At 42.2% G+C, this 21,483-nt stretch overlaps 1 protein-coding gene across 1 annotated transcript in view; it reads left to right on the top strand.

Annotated features, from left to right (window-relative positions):
• The window catches only part of B4GALT6 (beta-1,4-galactosyltransferase 6), a 118,417-nt gene that overhangs the window by 377 nt on the left and 96,557 nt on the right, over positions 1-21,483 (top strand). The gene's annotated exons all lie outside the window — the stretch shown is intronic.

Raw genomic sequence — 21,483 nt, 5'->3', positions numbered from 1 at the left:
CCACTCCTTACCGGCCCCGGAGATCACACCGCTGTCATCTCCAGCATGGGACCCTGCAGTATGTGTGTGTATAATTAGGGGGTCATTGGATATATATGTGTGTATATATAATTAGGGGGTCATTGGATATATATGTGTATAGAGAGACTGATCAGGGAGATCATTGGATCTAATGTGTGTGTGTATATAGGAAATAATCAGAGGGATCATTGGATATATGTGTGTGTATATATAGAGACTAATCATGGAGATCTATGTGTATATAGAGAATTATCATTGGCTATATCTGTATATAGAGAATGATCATTGGATCTATGTGTATAAAGAGAATGATCTTTGTGTATATAGAGATTGATCAGGGAGATCATTGGATCTATGTATACATAGAGAATTATCATTGGAGCTATGTGTATGTAGAGAATGATCATTGGATCTATGTATACGTAGAGAATGATCATTGGATCTATGTATACGTAGAGAATGATCATTGGATCTATGTATACGTAGAGAATGATCATTGGATCTATGTATACGTAGAGAATGATCATTGGATTTATGTATACGTAGAGAATGATCATTGGATCTATGTATACGTAGAGAATGATCACTGGATCTATGTATACGTAGAGAATGATCACTGGATCTATGTATACGTAGAGAATGATCACTGGATCTATGTATACGTAGAGAATGATCACTGGATCTATGTATACGTAGAGAATGATCACTGGATCTATGTATACGTAGAGAATGATCACTGGATCTATGTATACGTAGAGAATGATCACTGGATCTATGTATACGTAGAGAATGATCACTGGATCTATGTATACGTAGGGAATGATCACTGGATCTATGTATACTTGGGGAATGATAACTGGATCTATGTATACTTGGGGAATGATCACTGGATCTATGTATACTTGGGGAATGATCACTGGATCTATGTATACTTGGGGAATGATCACTGGATCTATGTATTCGTAGAGAATGATCACTGGATCTATGTATTCGTAGAGAATGATCACTGGATCTATGTATTCGTAGAGAATGATCACTGGATCTATGTATTCGTAGAGAATGATCACTGGATCTATGTATACGTAGAGAATGATCAGGAAGATCATTGGATCTATGTATACATAGAGAATGATCATTGGATCTATGTGTATATAGAGAATGATCATTGGATCTATGTGTATATAGGGAATGATCATTGGATCTATGTGTATATAGGGAATGATCAGGAAGATCATTGTGTGTATATATGTGTGTGTGTATGTATATATATATATATATATATATATATATATATATATATATATATATATAGTAGGTGCATATATCTAGGAAATAATCAGGATTATTGTATCTGTGTGTTTCTAGAGAATAATCAAAGGGATCATTGGATCTATTTGTATCTAGAGAATATTCTGGGAGATCTTTGTGTATCTAAAGACTAATTTGAAGGATTATTGGATTGATCTGTATTTACAGAATAATCTGGGGGATCTTTGTGTATCTAGAGAATAAGCAGAAGGATCATGGGATCTGTGTGTGCATTTAGAGACTAGTCGGGGGGGTTGTTGGATCTATATGTATCTAGAGAATAATCAGGGGGATCATTGGATCTATGTGTGTATTTAGTGAATAGTCAGGATCTCTGTGTATCTAAAGAATAATCCTTGGGATCTATGTGTGTTTAATACTAGAAATGAGGTATCTCCATGCGCTGTCATCAGTAGATGTGCTCCATGTTCTTCCTGTGATATGCACATCACCCAGCAAAGGCAATCCAGAGACCGTATGATCTTTCTGGTCCTATCCCCAGTTTAAATCTCCCGATCTTTTCGATGAATGGGCTGTAGATGAAGGTACACACATTTAGTGACAAGGTGAAGGGAGTTGGCACAACAGGTGGTTGAACGGTTGCTGACTGCGGAAAGATTTCTGGTGCTTCTTATAGCACACTGGTCTGACCATTGAATAAGACTACAGTGAGCTTCATTCAACTCTGCCATGTGCTTTAATCATATGGGCCTATTTATTTTGACAGCTGCGATTGTTTTTGTCCCTGGAAGGTGATTTGCAGTATTTGGTGTTCTTTGGGGGTTGGTAAAATTTGACTTGGAGCAGTCAGTTGGCAGCAGCGGGACATCCAGGATGAATATGTGTGTTCATGTATGCAGTGATCGGTCATCCATGGGTATAGCTGAGCCTTCATGGGCCAATCATGACCAAGATGCAGCCAGTCGGCCTTCTAGGCAGATGACTTTGGGTCAGATTCATTAGTGTTTGTTGCCATCACACAACTTGCACAAAACTGGAGCCGTTTCCAATAGAAACCAATCAGATTTCACCTCTCATTTTGTATGGAAATAAAACAAGACTTCTGCTCAGTCACTATGGGCAGCGACTCAAATTGTATGCTTCAGTGGACATTCATGTTGCTTTTCTCTAGAAAATGAAAGGTGAGACCTGATTGGCTGCTCTTGGGATCCTCTCCAGTTTTGCGCTCCTTTTTATCCTTTGTTTGCTTTTGGCTTTCTTGAAGAAAGTTAGAAAAGGACGTGACTTTTGTTTGGAAATGGGTCATCTGCTTGTCATGTGATTTAGACTGGCAGAGCAGCTGATCGGACAACCTGAAGTGATCACATGGTGCAGTAGCTGTCGGAGGAACAATAAGGCGCTCGTTTGTGACTACAGTCTTTGACATTGATGGCAGAGAATTACAAGCATGCTTGCACTTGTATGAATAGTGTGTTCTAGGAAACATTTCTTGTCTCCCAAAGCAACAGGTTGAAGCCATTTTCTAATTTCTGCAGTCCTGGATTGTTTCTATGGTTGCTATAGGCAACAAGTTCTTCTTATACCTCAGCCCCGTGTGGTCAGTTCAGCAAAAGGGTGTGTGCGGTGACAATTGCCAGAGATAAGAATTCATCTCACTGTAGATATCTGCGAGGGTACTGCTGATCTTAGGGTCACTATACGTTACAATCTGACCATACAATATTTGAACAATCTGTTTTAGATTTACCAAATCTATGTAATGTGATGACCCACCTAATAGGATCTATCCAGTCAGGCAGGCCCTTGCTCTACATAGTTGTTGAAAGGTCTGTAGGAGATTGTACAATCAGATTGTAATGTAGCTTTGGGCTCATAAGAGTCATATTCTTGGATATGGATGGCAGTATACCATTGTGCGTGACTATGAAGTCATCAGATGCCACTTACCTCTTGCGTTAAAGCAAAAACTCTGGGCACATTGCATTTCCTGTGCCCGCACTGCACTAGTTAAGTGCTCGATTTGTTCTGGGTGAGAGGACAGCTGAGTTATACTTACCTGACCTGCCGATCCTCCCTGCAGTCCAGCAGTCTTGAATATGGACTGTTCCCAACGTCAGCACATGGGGGAGCGTTGTTTTCCAGGGGATCAGGTGAGTATGAGCTTTGTGCTCACTCCAAAAAAAACAAAAACAAACAACGAGCAGTTGACCCATTGAGTGGGGGCACAGCCCTGCTGCATGGGGGCCAAAAAAAATAAATTTTGGCCGAAGCAAAAAAAAAAAAAAATGTTCCCATGCTGTGCCCAGCAGCTGCTCGTTTTTGTCCCAGCACAAGAGCAGTCCCTCTGGTTCCTACCCCCATGGTCTTGGGAGATGGACTGTTCCTGGCATCATGACACCCATAGACCTGCCTTGAACGTAAGGATGTTGGGAGCAGTCCACTGCTGAATCATGGGGGAACGTCATTTGCCAGTGGATCAGGTGAGTATACAGCTTTCTCCTCACACCCATATATAACTAGTAGTAGTTGACCCATGCAGTGTGGGCACAGCCCTACTGCATGAGAATTGTTTAGTTCTTTCCCTGGAATTGGCCTTTAATAGCCCGTTCACATGCACATAAAGAAAGCTATAAAAACACTTCCCTGCTTGACTGAAGTTCTAAATTTCTGTACGTTTACATGCGCCTTTATGTACAATCTATTTATCATTTTATTGTGACCATGAGACCGGAAACAATTTTTTCTATGTTGCCATTGTAGTTACCTGCATTCATCCAGTAAGGATGCACATAGTGTGAACCTCTGTTCTGCCAAAAACTGTCCCCCATCGAATAGTGTCCGCCCGTACTGCGCAGGCGCAGAACTTGCACAGTATGGAGGACAAGGAGACTCCAAAAGTCTCAGAAGATGAACAGCGCCTGCGCACTGAGTCGAGGTTGAAGCCCCACCATCCAAGTGGATATACGGTAGCACTTAGTAACAGGGACCACGCTTCGCTCTACATGCTTTGGGCACGGGCTCGCTTCACTCGCAACAGTTCGGGCATGGCCTTGCTTCGCTCTGCAATTTTTTATTCTAACTCTATGTCCACTTGGATGGTGGGGTTTGAACCTGGACTCAGTGCACAGGCACCGTTCATCTTCGGAGACTTTTGGCGTCTCCTTGTCTTCCGTACTGCGCAAGCACAGTACAGGGCGGACACTATCCAACAGGGGACAGTATTCGACACAACACCGGCCCTAAGGGGCTGATGTATGAAAAGAATAATGACAAAAATATATAGTTGCCCAGAGCAACCTACCAAAATCCTTTCTATTTTTAAAGGCCTGTGGTGCAGAAATTATAGTATTGGTTGCTATGGGCAACTACAATTGTTTCCCATGGCAAGTATCATTCTTAAGGTGACACTGTATTGTCCTGTTGCACATATCAACGAATCTGCTTCTAGCTGACAATATGGCGATCTGAAAAGTAGAGCTGCAAAAAAAATCATTAAAAAATCGTGATCTCGATTCAACCCTCCTGAGATTTCTATTGCAGAGTTTGATTCTTTGCCCAGGGGTCTTTCAAATGCAATTTTTTGGGAAAAAATACACTTCAATGAATAATAATAAAAAAAAAAAAAAAAAAAAAAGGAAACCGTAAAGTTAGCCCAATTTTTTTTTTGTTTTGTTTTAATGTGAAAGATGATGTTACGCCACGAGAATCGTGAGAAAATTTTGATCTATCTTCTAAGCAAAAAAAATTGTGATTCTCCTTTTAGCCAGAATCATGCAGCTCTACTGAAAATAATGATTCTGATTCATTACCAAATGTAGAAATAGAAAATGCGCTTGCTTCACTTTTTATACATCAACCTCTTAGCGCTCATGCACGTGGGAAAATGTATTCTCCGTATGCAATGAAGGTTCTTGCTGGCAGAGCTAGCAGACGATCCTGCGTAAAATACGCTTCTAAAGATGTCTGTTATGATACGAGGATATGGAAACAGCCATTGTGTCCCAATGTGACATTCGTGTGGGTACATGTCCCCCAAACGCACCTTGGGACACAATGGCTGTTTCCATGTCCGCGTGTCCTAATAGTCACCTATTGCGTACCTGCACGGGTATCGTATTGAGACACATAGGCTGTGTCTGTGCAGCCGCGTGTCTCAGTAGATATCTATGGGACTGCTGGGACAGGGATGCACCTAACACCTGGGCATCCCATACTGGCAAAACAGGGCTGTGCATGGGGCATGCAAGTATTCACCCTGTGTGAAGGAGCCATACCTTTTTCTACTGGTTTACCTGCAATAAACATACTCGCAAATCCACCACTGACCTGCTGTGATCTGGTGATGCACACCAGGTCCCGTGTAGTCCTCTTTATCCATCAGGAGACGTCTCTTCTTGATTCGTCCAGGCGTACCCCTGATGACACTGAGGTCCATCCCTAACATTGTGTATGCTTTAGCAGAAGTCTCCTGGGATAGCCGTGTTATATATACTGGGAGACGTCCACCGAAGCATACAGGTACAGTGTGATGTCATTCCCACCAGGCAAGAATGGAGGTCAGGGTGGGCCAGGAACTGAAGAAAAGATAGAAAAAACACAAAAAGTTATTTTATTTTTTTAATTTGAAGGCTGCAGTAGTGCAAAGCGCTTTAAGGGACAAAATGTATCCAGTTTTCATAAAAACCATCAAATTATTCCTCACATTCTCTCCATTGGGAGAAATAAAAATAAGAATCCGTTAGGTTGTTCACATCAAACAAGCCCCTCAGACCCTTGATGTATAAGGTCCAATGCATCCTATTTCTATGTTGGAACTTATATCGCTAGTTGTCATATATCACAGCAAAAAAATCGTCCCTGGTATTTTCCTTTTATATCGCTACTTTCAGCTTTCGAAATTTTGAATTCTTTTCCTATTTTTTTTTTCCTTTTGCTTTGTTATATTTGTCTTTCAATCCCAGTCCAGAAAATGTCCTGGAGGCCTCTAATTACAGGAGCTTGTAAATAATCTTTATTATATAATTACCACAGTCCTGAAAAGAGTGTCTGTTACTAGAGGACGGTGGAGCCTGAGAAACTCTGTATTCTGGCAATGCTTTTGGGCCATTATTTTCAGATTTTTATTTTTTCTGTGAACTGTAACCGTGAGACTGGGGAGAGAGAGACACTCCTTCAAACGTTTAGTCATTTCTGAATTCTCTCTCACCCAGTGAAAAAATGTCCACTGATGGAAGTGGGCTTTCGAAAGTCTGCGTTTTTTCCACACTGAGGTTACTGTAGTCAGATGGTGAAATAACTTCCTGTTCTGTTTGTCATGCAAATGCAGCCCGGGTGACTCATTTGAAATGTCAAGGAGGATTTTTGTTAAAGGCAGGCTGCTGCCTGTTTCCTAACCTTTGTGGGCTGACCTGTTGGGTTTCCCTTGCATCATTTCTCATACAATGGGTGGGTTGAGCATCCATAGCCAGCTCCGTGAAGCAATATGAGCAATGTGCAACCTGCTAAGGTCATTATTCAACCTTGCTAAAACACTGCAGAAGGGTAATTGTGATTTCTTCTGTTCTTTACTCACCTCAAGTTGCCTCCAACACCCTGTGAAGAAAGCTATGGCCTGAGGTAGTTGTCTTAAAAATGCATGTTGTGTAGGACCCGGTGACATTGCCTATAGTGACGGCGTAAATCGGCTTCTCCTCTGAGGGGGCTAATTTGTCGGTTATCATCTTAATTACCCCCCATGTCCTCAGTAGGAACTCGTATAAAACCAGCGTAGTAGTGGCTTCCCTGTTGGGGGCATTTATAAACACGGAGGTGTCTCTAGTGCATGGATGCTCAACCTGTAGCCCTCAAGCTGTTGCGGAACTACAACTCCCATCATGCTCCTGCCTTTGGGAGTCATGCTAATAACTGTCAGCAGCTTGCAATGCCTCATGGGACTTGTAGTTTGGCAACAGCTAGAGGGCTACAGGTTGAGCACCCATGTTCTAGTGGAAGGACAGTCTCTGTCACAAGAGGTTTTTGTGGTTATGTATATGCATGATCAATGCATATATAAATATATTCCTCTGAAGACATGGTCTCTGTTCCAAGAAACATATCAGGAATTTTACAATGAACATTTTAGAAATTATTTATATATGGCTAAGGAAAAGCTCTAGGGGAAAGGAAGGGGATCACCACTTCAGGTGGAAATATGGATATATAACTCTCCTCAGAACTGGAACACCAGGTGTCGGCTAAGCATATAGCAACATGAGGCAAAAAGGAAGTTCTGGATAGCTGCACTCTGGAATATAGCCTTTATTTGTAAAAAGTCCAACAGATACAAGCCGCAGCAAAAATGGGACAAAGGATCTGACTCGTTTCACACTTAACAGTGCTTAGTCACACTCATGCAAGCTCCCAAGCCATGCTTTGTGTGTCCATTGACACGCACAGCGTGGCTTCCCCACCCCCCGCTCTCTGCTCACTGGCTGTAATTGACAGCTGCAGGAGCCAGTGTCACTTATTGCTGCCTCTTTCCAGTGTGGAGAGAGCCGCCGCTCTCAGGCACAGCTCTGGATCGAGATCGGGCGCAGGTAAGTATAAGGGGGAGAGCTGCACACAGAAGGTTTTTCCCCTTAATGCTGAGAATGCATTAAGGGGGGAAAAAAAACATTCTAGCTTTACAACCACTTTAATACCTCCCTAGAGACAGCTGCCATCTTGGGAAGAGTGCTGATATGTAGGGCAGTGTTTATGTACGCAGATATAGATTAGGGATGCAATAATTGTGACAGATTAGCATTGCCAGAAAATTGATGTGGTGATTTTTTTTTTTTTTGGCTTTTATTAAAAATTCAGAATCTCTTTCACAGCGTAGATAACTGAATGATAGAGGTGAGCTCAGGCGTCCTCTGAACTCCTCTCTAGCCAAACTCCGAACTTGCGTTTTTTTTTTTTTTTTTGTAGCTGTGGTTGGGAATGATCCGGCCTGCAGTGCTTTGGTGTAAGGCCTCATGCATACTGGACATTAAAATTACATTATAAAAATGGCAGTAGCTTTGCATTGAGTTTTTCAACTTCTTTCAACAGCTAATTTTAGAGTTTATTCGCGTTTTTAGTGTTTTTCCACGTTAGCATTGTATTTTGTATTTATTTTAGGGGCTTGAGTTCAGCTAAAGAGAAGTTTGGAGGGTGCCCAAGCTCATCTCTATTGTTCAGCGATCTTTCATTGTGAAACAGGTGCTAAATTTAGTATAAAGGACAATAAATAAATAAAAAAAACACACTTTAAATTTTTATGTCGACGCTAATCTATTATGTTTGTTTTTATGATGATTTCTAATGAGAAGTCTTGCACAAGATGCATGTGCACTCAGCAGTCACAGGTATGACATTTCCTATACCTAGACCTGTCATTTTGATGTTGTGTAATACTATCATACCTGTACAGTCATATAAAATGTGTCCCGCCAAAGAATTCTCCCAGGAGTTCTTCTCTTCTACCATACGCTATTAGAATAAATTGTGTCGCATGGCACTATGTGCTGTGCCATTCTTTTAGATGTAGGTGCCATCACACCTGTGCGGCAGCGTACCATGATGCACATAGAAAGGGGTTGATTTACTAAACTATTTACTATTAAAGGCAAATGGATTGCGCAGTTGCTCCAGAGCTTAGCAGAAGCCCTGCTGACTGCCACCATCCAATCATGTGCAAGCAAAAATGCTGTTTTTTTTTTTTCTTTTTTTTTTTTTTTCTTTCAGGTGATTGGATATTCTTAGCAAATGCAAAGTGATTCTCTACCTCATTTACTAAGCTCTGGAGCAACTGCAATTGCAAAGTGCACAGTCTATATGCCTTTAGTAAATCAACCCCTGTGTGTTATGGTGCGCTGCTTCAAAAAAATAAAAAATGCAGGTGCATTTTTTGTGCATTGCCATGCGTTGTTGGCCTATGAGCAATGCAATACAGGATCGCAAAGATGTGAGGGGACCTTTTTTAAAGTAAACTTGACTTGAGAAAAATATAGGGCCTGTCGTTGCTGGCCTATTTTTGAAAATGCTACTTGCCTGGCTGACTCTAATCCTGATTCTTTAAAAACATTTTGCTTCACTAACCTGGAAATGTGCACATCTGGAAAATCGGGGGAAAAAGCAGGCGCTGCCTGCATATCTGGTTTAGATAAGTGATCCGTTTTTACGTTAGAGTGGCGGCATAATGGCCAGGCAACTAGCAGTAGGGGAGGTCCGCAGTAGCAGTTACCATGTTTCTATGCTGACGTGTTTCATGTAACTTAGTCCAAATCCTAAACCCATCATTAAAGTGAAACCTCAATTTTAGCATTATGCTAAGCCTTGGGGCTCGTTGACATCAGTCGAGGACGGTGAGCTCACCGGCACAGGTGTTCAGGGAGGACTAGTACTGATGCACTGATTCTGGTGCCTCGCTGCCTAATTATAATATTTTTTTTTTTCTTCGAACTTTATTGAAATGTGCAATCAACTCTATTGGCCACAGAGTGGTGCAGTATAGTGAATTGCCTTGCGCTGTGCTGAAAAAAAAAAATTCTGCATGCTTTTTGCAGCACATACCAGCACCGCGCAGTGTTATGAACTGGCCTGATGGAGAACAAGGCTTTTTTTTTATTTGTCTTGCATTGGGATTGTGCTGAAAAGGTTGCCCGACACAGTCCCAACACACAGGGCGTGAAAAAGCCCTTCAAATAAATGAAACCTCACTACATTAAACTTTACCTCTAAACAATGACTCTAAAGCCTCGTACACACAATCGGATTTTCGGCACGGAATTGTGTGATGACAGACCAAATCAGACCGTTAGTACGCTCCTTCAGACAATTGTTGGTCAACTTTCGGCCAACAAATGTTGGTTAGCAGACTGGTAAATTTTCGGCAGACAACAGTCTGTTGTCAGATTTTCGTATTGTCTGTACACAAATCCGTCATACAAAAGTCCAAAGTACAAACACGCATGCTCGGAATCAGTGCTCACCAAACACGACATTAGCAGAAGGGTTTGGCGCTCAAGAGCTGACATTCCACGTAGTACGTCACTACGTTCGTGTTTGTTGGCAGACAATTGTCTACTGTTAGTATCCAAGAGAAGTTCCTGGCACACGCCCTTCGGACAAAAGTCTGACGCTCTGTTGGCCAACAATCAGATCGTGTGTACGAGGCTTTAGGGCCAGTTCACACCAGATGCAGTTCTGTGTGCTTTTTTTTCTGCACTAAATATTCATGCACAGCATTTTCCATGTATACCAATGGCTCTAGTTCACGAAACTGATTGGAACTGACTGTGCTGGTGTGAACTGGAGCCATTGGTATACATGGAAAATGCTGTGCATGCATTTTTAGTGCAGAAAAAAAGCGCACTGAAATGTATCTGGTGTGAACTAGCACTTTACGATCCTTGCCAGGCCACAGATGAAAGCAATTGGTGAGCTACTAATGCTATCAAGTAAACACTGTAGTTGTGCTAATCTCAGAAAATTGTTGTTTGACTTAATCCTAGTTAATCCAGTAATCCACTGCAACCAGACTTTTATAGACTGTGTAGTAGTTTTGTGCTTTTTGCTGTTTGTGTTGTGTGATCTCATCTCTATGTGCCTCCTGGGTTACCAGTAGAGTTGCCACCTCATCGGTTCACACTATACTACACGACACTAGTACAACTTTCATCCTACTTTGCTCTGAGACATCAGTCCTACATTGGTCCTACATCCATCTGACTTTCATGAACAGGATACTACTTTGATCCGACTTTTCAGATAGTACAACTTGTCCTTTGACCAATCAAAACTAACACACAATGGGAGGGGCTACAGCAGGGGGCAGGAAATAACACAATGTCGGATGCCAAAGTCAGATGGTTAGGACAAGGATCCGACTTTGATCCTACTTCAGTGATAGTCAGTGGGCTGAAGTAGGATCAAAGTCGGACCAAAGTAGCACAAGGAGCATTTTCAAAGTTGGACCAACGTGTGTCGGACCAGTTAAGACGGCTCCCATAGGGAAACATTGATTTTCACACGTCACGTGCTCCCAATGTCGGAGCGTTTGTGTGAACCCGGCCTCAAACCCAAACGCGTGAATTGCACAGGTTCTGAGGCTAGTTTAATGCAGATAAGGCACCAAGTGAGTTTAATTACCACCTTAAGTCACAGAACCTGTGTAAATAATATGTGTTTGGGTTTAAAGGGAACTAACCCTAGTTACCAGTCATTTTCATACTTCAAGGCCTGTGACTGGTAGCTGGCACAAGTAGCAGTGGGTGTTCTGGCATATTAAACAGCCCTGTTTCAGGACCACCAGAATACTGAGAAAAAAATGAATAGGATAGATTTGCAGTGCAGCAATCACAGGATGAAAAACCAAAGTATTGAACGTGTGGACCATGCGGCCTCTACTTTCTCAAGGTTTAATTCCCGGGCTGGAGTTTTCCTTGAACCCAATAGTTCTAAAGGTTATACATGTTCTGTTGGTTACATTGATACTATAATGCTGACCGTATCCTTGAAAGTGTGATGGAAATGCATTTTTCGTAACCCTCTAACACCTAAATTATAACATTAAAACTATAGTGTCAGAATCTACCTATCCATGAAAACACTTAGTGCATTTCCATTGATTGTGCTTCCTGATGCTTCCCTGAAAGCATGTGCTCTATAGATATTGTTTTAGGGCTCCTGACGTTGAGTCTGTAATATATAAGGGGTCACAAAGTTCCACCACTTCAAACTAGGGGGTCTGAGAGCTTTCATCTTCACTTCCCTGATTCGGCACCTTTATTTTACGTACGCACTACTTGAACTGAATCTCAACTCAAGAAGTGAAGGTTGTCCTGGTGTAGTAATCATCTACAAATGTTTATTGGGCCTAAATAGTACCCTGAAAATATCTTCCTTTTTCTCTGGAATTCCTCCTGAATAATTAAATGAGCACTTCCTGGTATGTTAGTGTGCCTAGGCACTCCTGTGCATACAGTCTCATAGCCATACATCTGCAGTGTGTGTTCTAAAGCATTGCTAGTCTCAAGAGATTTGTAATAACAGTTGGTAATGTCACTGCTGTGCTCCACAGTTCTTGTTAGAGGCGAACCATGAGGAAGCATAGCCCTGCCTCTACCTAGGATGGCCCCCTCTACCAAGATACAGTGCAGAACAAGGCATGGTAAATCAGTAATGGGGAAATATCGGCTGAAGGGAGACAATAAGCCAGTGATGGTGAACCTTGGCACCCCAGATATTTTGGAAGTACATTTCCCATGATGCTCATGCACTCTGCAGTGTAGTTGAGCTTCGTCTTCCAAAGCATCTGGGGTGCCAAGGTTCACCAATACTGCTTACTAGTCCTTTGCCCTCTGCCTGCCTATTTTTGGGCACAGCCTCCAGATTTTAGTTGCTCTTTGAGGGCTCATTCACACCAGCTGCATTGAGCAAAGTGCCCAGTGTAGGACAGAGCAAAAAGCTTTGTTTTCCTATGAGGGTGGCTCACACCACTCCATTGCACTGGTATGTGTTAGACAAAAACATGTGCATTTTATGATTTTTTTTGTTTCTGGAGCATTGCAGCAGTGATCAGAAGATTTCTGGTGCCATGCAGGTCTCCTGCAGTTCTGTCAGTTTACTTGTGTGCCCGTACTACTCATACGGGCAAGCAGATACAATCTGACAGGAAGAGAGAATGATCTATCACAGTACCATGGTAGTTCTTTGAAAAATACAGGCTGATAACTGCAAAGGCTGCTGGACCCTGTAGTTTTCCATTCACAGAATACTGTGAATGAGTGACATGGCAGGGCAGCCGAAGCTCTGGGAGTGCGGTGGACCGGACCGTTCATAGCATGTTACATATCGCATCCTGAATATGGGTGTAATGTGTTATGAAAGGAAAACGTATCCTTTTAAGGAAATGTCACATGACGTTTCAATAATGTTCACAGTGTGATGTGCTGGGATTGATGTATTGGCACTGTTTCCTCCCAGAGCACACCATAGGGTTGCCACCTCATCCCTTTAAACCTGAACACATATGAATTACACAGGTGTTGAGGCTAATTTAATGCAGATCGGGCACCAAGTGAGTTTAATTACCACCTTCATTAGCCACAGAACTTGTGTAATATGTGTTCAGTTTTAAAGGGATGAGCACACCAGTGGCCATGAGTGACCAGAGGTGTATCGGCGCCATAGGAATGAGTGACCAGCGGTGTATCGGCGCCATAGGAATGAGTGACCAGCGGTATATCGGCGCCATAGGAATGAGTGACCAGCGGTGTATCGGCGCCATAGGAATGAGTGACCAGCGGTGTATCGGCGCCATAGGAATGAGTGACCAGCGGTGTATCGGCGCCATAGGAATGAGTGATCAGCGGTGTATCTGCGCCATAGCAATGAGTGACCAGTGGTGTATCGGCACTGTTTCTGCCCAGCGCACACCTTAGGTTTGCCACCTCATCTCTTTTGGGCCAGTTCACACCAGATGCAGTCTCGTTCAGTTCGGTGCACTTTTTTTCTGCACCAAAAATGCATGCACAGTGTTTTCAATTTGTTCCAATGGGTTAGGATTGGTCAAGGCAAAGGGGAAAAAAGGATAAATGCCCTTTGTCTTAAAGCACATTATATTATCCTTTTAATGTATAAATAGAGCCAGAAAGATTCCTTGAAAATGTCCATATAGATTTGTATATGCTTTGTTGACATTGGTAAAAATAGTACATTAATTATGATGGTAGAAATACTTTCAAAGCACATTCCTGATGAATTCAGAACACACATGTCACAAGTTCAAGGGAGTGCTACTACTGACGCATCACGTCTTAGTCATTTATCCGTAAGAATATATCCTCATTCTTGTGGCATTCCAGATCTCATTCATGAGGCAATTCAGATCTGTTGCCTATTGATTTCTGTTAATGTCTCAGACAAGTGAAGGACCCATTACCTGGAATCCTATGTTTACTTCCTGCTTGTGCATTATTAGCACCTGAAATAAAGTGGCAGGATGGTCTTTGTGTGGAATATTACAAACCTTTCCATAGACAGTGGATATAAAAAGTCTACACACCCCTGTTAAAATGCCAGGTTACTGTGATGTAAAAAAATGTGACAAAGATAGATCATTTCAGAATTGTTTCCACCTTTTAATGTGACCTATAAACTATACAAACGGAAATCTTTTAGGAGGAGGAAGTAAAAAAAATAAATTGTGTGGTTGCATAAGTGTGCTTATAACTGAGGACTTGTTCAAAATTAAGCAATGACATTCAAACTCATCTTAAATGGGAATCAGTACACACCTGCCATCATTTAAAGTGCCTCTGAATAACCCCAAATAAAGTTCAGCTGTTCTAGTAGGTCTTTCCTTACATTTTCTTAGTTGCATCTTACAGCAAAAGCCATGGTCTGCAGAGAACTTCCAAAGCATCAAAGGGATCTCATTGTTAAAAGGTATCAGTCAGGAGAAGAGTACAAAAGAATTTCAAGGCATTAGATATACGATGGACAACAGTGAAGACAGTCATCATCAAGTAGAGAAAATATGGCACAACAGTGACATTACCAAGAACTGGATGTCCCTCCAAAATTGATGAAAAGATAAGAAGAAAACTGGTCAGGGAGGCTGCCAAGAGGCCTACAGCAACATTAAAAGAGCTGCAGGAATATCTGGCAAGTACTGGCTGTGTGGTACACGTGACAACAATCTCCCGTATTCTTCATATGTCTGGGCTATGGGGTAGAGCGGCAAGACGGAAGCCTTTTCTTACAAAGAAAAACATCAAAGCCCAGCTAAATTTAGCAAAAACACATCTACAGTCTCTGAAAAGCATGTGGTAAAAAATGTGTTATGTTCTGATGAATCCATGGTTGAACTTTTTGGCCATAATTCCAAAAGATATGTTTGGCACAAAAACAACACTGCACATCACCAAAATAACACCATACCCACTGCGAAGCATGGTGGTGGCAGCATCATGCCTTGATGTTGTTTTTCTTCAGCTGGAACAGGGGCCTTAGTCAAGGTAGAGGGAATTATGAACAGTTTAAAATACCAGTCAATATTGGCACAAAACCTTTTCCGGCTTCTGCTTGAAAGCTGAACATGAAGGGGAACTTCATCTTTCAGCATGACAATGACCCAAAGCATACATCCAAATCAACAAAGAAATGGCTTCACCAGAAGAAGAAGGTTTTGGAATGGACCTGCCAGAGCCCAGACCCAGTGTGATCTGAAGAGGGCTGTGCACAGAAGATGCCCTTGCAATCTGACAGATTTTGAGTATTTTTGCAAAGAAGACTGGGCAAATATTGCCAGCTCAAGATGTGCCATGCTGATAGACTCATCCCCCAAGAGACTGAGTGCTGTAATAAAATCAAAAGGTGCTTTAACAAAGTATTAGTTTAAGGGTGTGCACACTTATGCAACCATATTATTTTATTTTTTTATTTTTACTTCCCTCCACCTAAAAGATTTCAGTTTGAATTCAACTGAGTTGTACAATTTATAGGTTACCATAAAGGTGGAAAAAGTTCTGTGCGACCTGTGTCCCAGAAGGCAGCGGGGGAAGGAGGAGGGGCTGGAAATGTCATCAATTGGCAATGTTACCTGACAGTGGGAGCGGGTGCCTGTCAAAACTAGGTACCCGCTTCCCCCTCCCAAAAAGTGCAAAATGTGGAGGGGGGGAGTGTGCGAACAAGCAAAGCTTCCCCTTTTGGGTGGAGCTCTGCTTTAAGTTTTTAGCTGATTATGCTTGAACCTTGTAAACTGCATGAATCTGGTGGGGGGAAAAAAAAGAATTGCAATAAAATGATGATGTTCAGTGTATCCCACCAGAAAGTAACTGAAGTGTTACACTTCATTGCGGGTTTTGAAAAGTGATGATTATTGCAGCTTAGTTTGTCTGTAACGCGGAGGACGCAGCCACTGTCGGGCATTCAGTAGGCACATCTCAGATCCCATTTTTTCCTTGCTGTATTTATAATGGGGCTAATTCATCTCAACCGTGAGCCAAGTGTTTGGGTTTTGGTTGCAGCTCAGCCCCATTGACTTTAATTGCCAATTTTGACACCTCGACACGTTAATTTTGCACCTACCAAAATGGGAACAGCCCCCTCTGGCTGTTTTGCCCTTAGCTTAGTAGCCGAGGTGTGGTAAAACCACGACTCATCCGCCCGTTTTTGCTGCTTGTGGGAAAAAAAAGCTTGGTGGGGTCATCCCACTGCTTGAATTCCTCCCTTTGAACAACCATTTAGCACCTCTTGGATACATGTGTGGAGCATTGCTCTTTGCTTAATATTCAAGTGCTCAGTTTTTCCAGGCATTGCCCCCCCACCCTTTTGTAAGCAATTTGGTGTTGTGATAACCTCTGTGTGTTATGCAATAGAGAGGCTCCTTGCTGACTTTGTTTCCTACTGCTATTGAAGTGTCAATATGAATGGTGAAACAGGAAGCAGAGTGAAGAAATTGCCCAACAAGCTTCAAGGCATACACCTCCAGTAACCCTGTGAGTTTCTGTCTGGTGTCTTCTGCAGATGATCTGCAAAAAAATTTGAAACCCGCTCCAGTTAAAAACAATTTCTTGCCCCACATTAATGCATCCTAACAGTCTTTTTTTTTTTTTTGTTATTTAATTTTATTTCTTTCTTATATTGTGAGGCCAGCTGTGCTCCCCAAAGTCCCCTGTCCAGGCTCAGCTCCCATTTTTTAGGTGCTAAGGACCACTAATCCAGCACTCATGGTGGTGCCCAAGGCTGCGGGTCCTCTCGACTCGCCTCTGCTGATGTCAGTCCTCTTCTGGATTCTGAGCAAGCCCTCCTTCTGGACTTCCAAAAGGAAATGTCCACATCGTGCAGGCGGTGACATGGACACCCGAAGGAGGACCTCTGCAGGAAGTAAACAGTAGAAAAGGCTTTGGGCTAGAGCATCATTTTAGGGTAAATAAGAAGATTAATTTAGATAGGGTGTTTTATTAGATTTTTTAAAATTGCGTTATCACTTAAAGGGGAGTTCTCTTTATCCCATAAATAAGTGAACTTTTTTTTTTTTTTAAATTACATATATTTATATACAACCAGCAATCTACATATTCTGTACAGTACTGCATTCCATGCAAGAAGCTCCCTACCTCACATGCATACGTATTTGTGCAAGGGCCAATTCAGACGGGAGCTAGTTGTCCAATGAACGTGTTTTGGGAGTGTGGGAGGAAACTGGAATCCACACAAGTACAGGGAGAACATGCAGGTGACTTGCAAAGCTTTTCATACTTCCATTTTGTTTTTGTTTTGTTAGTCACCAGGCATTGCTTACAGAGCTTGTCACTAATACTTGGCATATCTTCCTTGGCTTACAACTTACTGAGCATTGCCTCCTCCCTTCATGTGTGTCAAGGTAGTCAATTTGAGACTGTTTGTTTTCTTCACCAACTTTCATTCGCTTTTGGTCATGGTCCATCTTTGAAATTTGTATCTTTAGAAGATGGCTTTCTCTGGTGGGAGCCAGAATAGAGTTAATTATGATCACTGTGGATGTGGGAACCTGCATAGCTGACCCCTCAGATTATGGAGATAGTCCATACCAGGCAGGCAGTGGGGCTGGATGCTGGGCCTGGCCCTCTTGGCACACCAGAACACTAGGGGGGCGCACAGTTAGACATCCCTGTGTGCAGGGACCTTTACGATTGGATGATATGCTAATCTTTCTGTGCTCTCTGTTTGGATTGAGGCTGATTTTTGTGAGCTGTACTTGTGACAAGTTGTGTCCTTTAGGACTTCCCTGCACAGAGAGAAAATATGCCATGTGCATTTATTACTCCAGAAGGTCTGCTCATTGCCGGTGGGTACTTTGTACTTTGGACATTTGTGTGACGGACTTGTGTACACACGCTCGGAAAATCAGACATTTGTCCGGAAAATTTTAAAACCTGCCATTCAACATTTGTCCGCGGAAAATCTGACAACCATAGTCCGATGGAGCGTACACACGGTTGGATTTTCCGGCCAACAGTCTGTCATCACACGTTTCCCGTCAGAAAATCCGATCGTGTGTACGCGGCTTAAGAATTGTGGGCCTTTATTACTATTTCTGCCAAAAACAGCAGGCAGACATGCTGACGGGATGGCTTTAAGCACCTGTGCTTGGAGGTGGTTGCTCAGTGTCCCATACAGTTCTGATTACTGCTAGCTATGCTGAAATTGGTCTCGGGCCCTCAGTCTCAGATTAATTGCCAGCCCTGTAAGTCCGCGTGGTTCATCTCGGATAGTTTGGATGGAACCACCATAGTGCTGCATTGCAGACTCGCTTTGTTTAAGATTTTTCTGATTTAAAGTCACCCTGTAGTTTAGACTTCCATGTAATTTCCTAGAGGCAGAAATACCTGCTGTGCCTCATTCTAAATGCTAGCGTGCTTAGAAATGGGAAAATATTTCGGAGCTGAAATTTCCCAAACAGCCTAGGTTACTGATAATAATCCAAAATGCTATCCTTCTGCTTGTATGTATCTATGTATTTTATGTACATATGTGACTTGTTGGATTTATGTTTTATTGAGCAAAATGATCAGAAGCACAGTGGCTTTGTGGTTGGCATGTCTGCCTTGCAGCACTGGGGTCTTCAGTTCAAACCCCATACAGGAGCTTGCATGTTCTCCATGTTCTTGTGTGCTTTTTCTACACGTGCTCCAAATACATTGGCTTCTGTCTAGATTAGACCTAGTATGTGTATATATGGCACTTCTGCCAGACAACTGAGCCAGATACTTAAACTCCACTGTAGGAGCTACACATATTGGCTAACAGTGGTCCAGACATACTAGAAATTCAACAGTGAAGGAGAAGCAGCACACTGAGGAGGTGATCTCTCTGTTCATTTTCCTGTCTCCTTTTGTCAGTAATGCTAGCCACACACTAGACCAGGGCTTGACAGATTTGCTTTGAATTTAGGAGCCAGCTTAAAAAGTTAAAAGCCATTATTCTTTTACATTTAAATTTTTTTTTTTTTAGCGTAGGGTGGGTTGTGGTACTGGTGAAAACCATGTCAAGTCAAGCTTTATTGTCATTCTACTACACGTAAGAACATACAGTAGAACGAAATGTTGTGTCTCAAAGGGCCACGGTGCTACATACAAATTAAATATAATTATAAATAATTATACAAAGAATATAAACACCAATAAAAAAAACCATGTGAGTACAAGTTGCACCAAAGTCAGATCAAAGTGGTTCAAAACCCCCCCCTTTTTTTGGAGTTGCTGCGACTTGAATCGCACCAATTAGAACTAGCATCATTGAATGGGTTTTGACTTGTCATGCGACTTCACGTGTTTCAAGTCGCACAGCAACTTGCAGTAGTGGAAACGGAGCCTTAATATTGTATCAGATCAAAGTCAGTGTGCATCATGCACCGGTTTTTATTCTTAGGTGGTGGGCGTTTTTGTCGCATATGCTGGTCCATGTTGATTTTACTATACATGGGGTAATTTCATACAATTATTGTATGGTTTGTTGCACTTGGTGTCTTTTTTTTTTTTTTTTTTTATAGCAAAGATTATTTTATTTTTATATGGTTTGATATATAGTCTCTTTAGTGGGGGTCACTCTTTTTGTTCAGTGGTGATTATGTAGATTCTAGGCGCTCACCAGTGTTTTCAACTCGACCACTAATGGTACACATGTTTTGGCAATTAGCTTAAATTGTATATGTAGCATCTAGCTATGACTAAGCACTGTGCCTGGTGTGAAACACGTCAGTAGCTGTACAGTTAGTCCGTACCCATTTGTGTTGCTTTGATATCCATTGTTATACAACAAAGGTGAATTTTTTGGAAGGCGGCTATCCAGCTATTCATTTTTCCTAGCGTAGCGTGGGTTGTCAGCACTTGGGGCAAGGTAAGTAATTTGCATCTCCTAACCCCCCTAACTTACATACAGCAGAGCAGCCAGCCAATAACCCCAACGTAACGCCATTATGTCACGGTTATAGCTGGTCGGAAAGAATGACAATAAAAACCTGGTATGGGGCAAACAACTCATTATGCCGATTACCCTCTGAACAATTTCCACAAATCCCTCCCCCCACAGCTCTCATCTGTTCACAGTTCCCTCCCCCCAGAGTGGCGGTATCCCGTTTCCCTGAAAATAAGACCTAGCGTGATTGTCGGTGATGGCTGCAATATAAGCCCTACCCCCCCAAATAAGCCCTAGTTTAAAGTCCTTGTAGGTATTATTTTCGGGGTAGGGCTTATATTGCAGCCATCACAATCACGCTAGGTCTTATTTTCAGGGAAACGGGGCATGTGAAGAAGGGGGGAAAAAACACGTTTGTTCTGCCGTGGGTAAGCAGCAGAGAAGTTTTTATTTTTTTAACATTATAAAGGATATATCCATCTTCGCACATCAAAAAAAAAAAAAACATTACGACCCTCCTAACAACCTCCTTACCGCTGCCATCCCCTGTGCAATTATCTGTGTTGTTTAACATCATCCGCTGGCGCGCCGCCCATGGTTGCCAGTGTGCATCTCCATACACTTGAATCATCCGTCCACAGCCCTGGAAGCTGTGTAGAAGCATTATTTGCAAGGGTGCTGACCAATGAGAGTCTTTTCTTTTGTCTCAGAAGAAAGAACAGACTCGATGCACATTGGCCACCGCGGGCGGCGTGGTGGCAGTGGATAAGTGCAAAGGGGGCACCAGGACACCCTTTCTAGTTGCCTTGGCGACCTGGCACCTGGAATTTGTTGAGCCATGCCCTAGATGAAAAATCTTCAGAAAACTTGTCATATTGTCCAGTTAATAGGCTAAAATAGAAAATCGTTTTTGACTTTTCAGAGCCTAAAAATCAAAGGAACAGGTTGTAAAATTCTCAGAACCAACAACAAAATTGTTAGGGTAATGTGTTTCTCGCCAGTTTAAAAATGTAACTGTTTGCACTGACAAAATGGATGATAAACGATTTATCGATGGAAATGTCATTACATGATGGCACTGTCATTTGCTCTCACGACCAAGTGTTTGTTATTTGAAAATTACTCAGCCTTGGTTCCACGATGGATACAAACCAATTGCGGAGTGTATGTTAAGCTAACGTAACGACATGCAGACATCGGTTTGAAAAATGTAGTGCGATTTGGAGAATCGGATCTGATTATGGTGCGGACACGAGTTTTGTGTGAATGCGATGCGATTTGTGCCAT

This window comes from Lithobates pipiens, unplaced genomic scaffold, assembly GCF_037356315.1.
Source record: "Lithobates pipiens isolate NorthernLeopardFrog02 unplaced genomic scaffold, aLitPip1_a1.2 Scaffold_19, whole genome shotgun sequence".
NCBI lineage: Eukaryota > Metazoa > Chordata > Amphibia > Anura > Ranidae > Lithobates > Lithobates pipiens.
The sequence above is the reverse complement of the archived record's forward strand: the minus strand, read 5'-3'. Positions and strand labels throughout refer to the sequence as shown.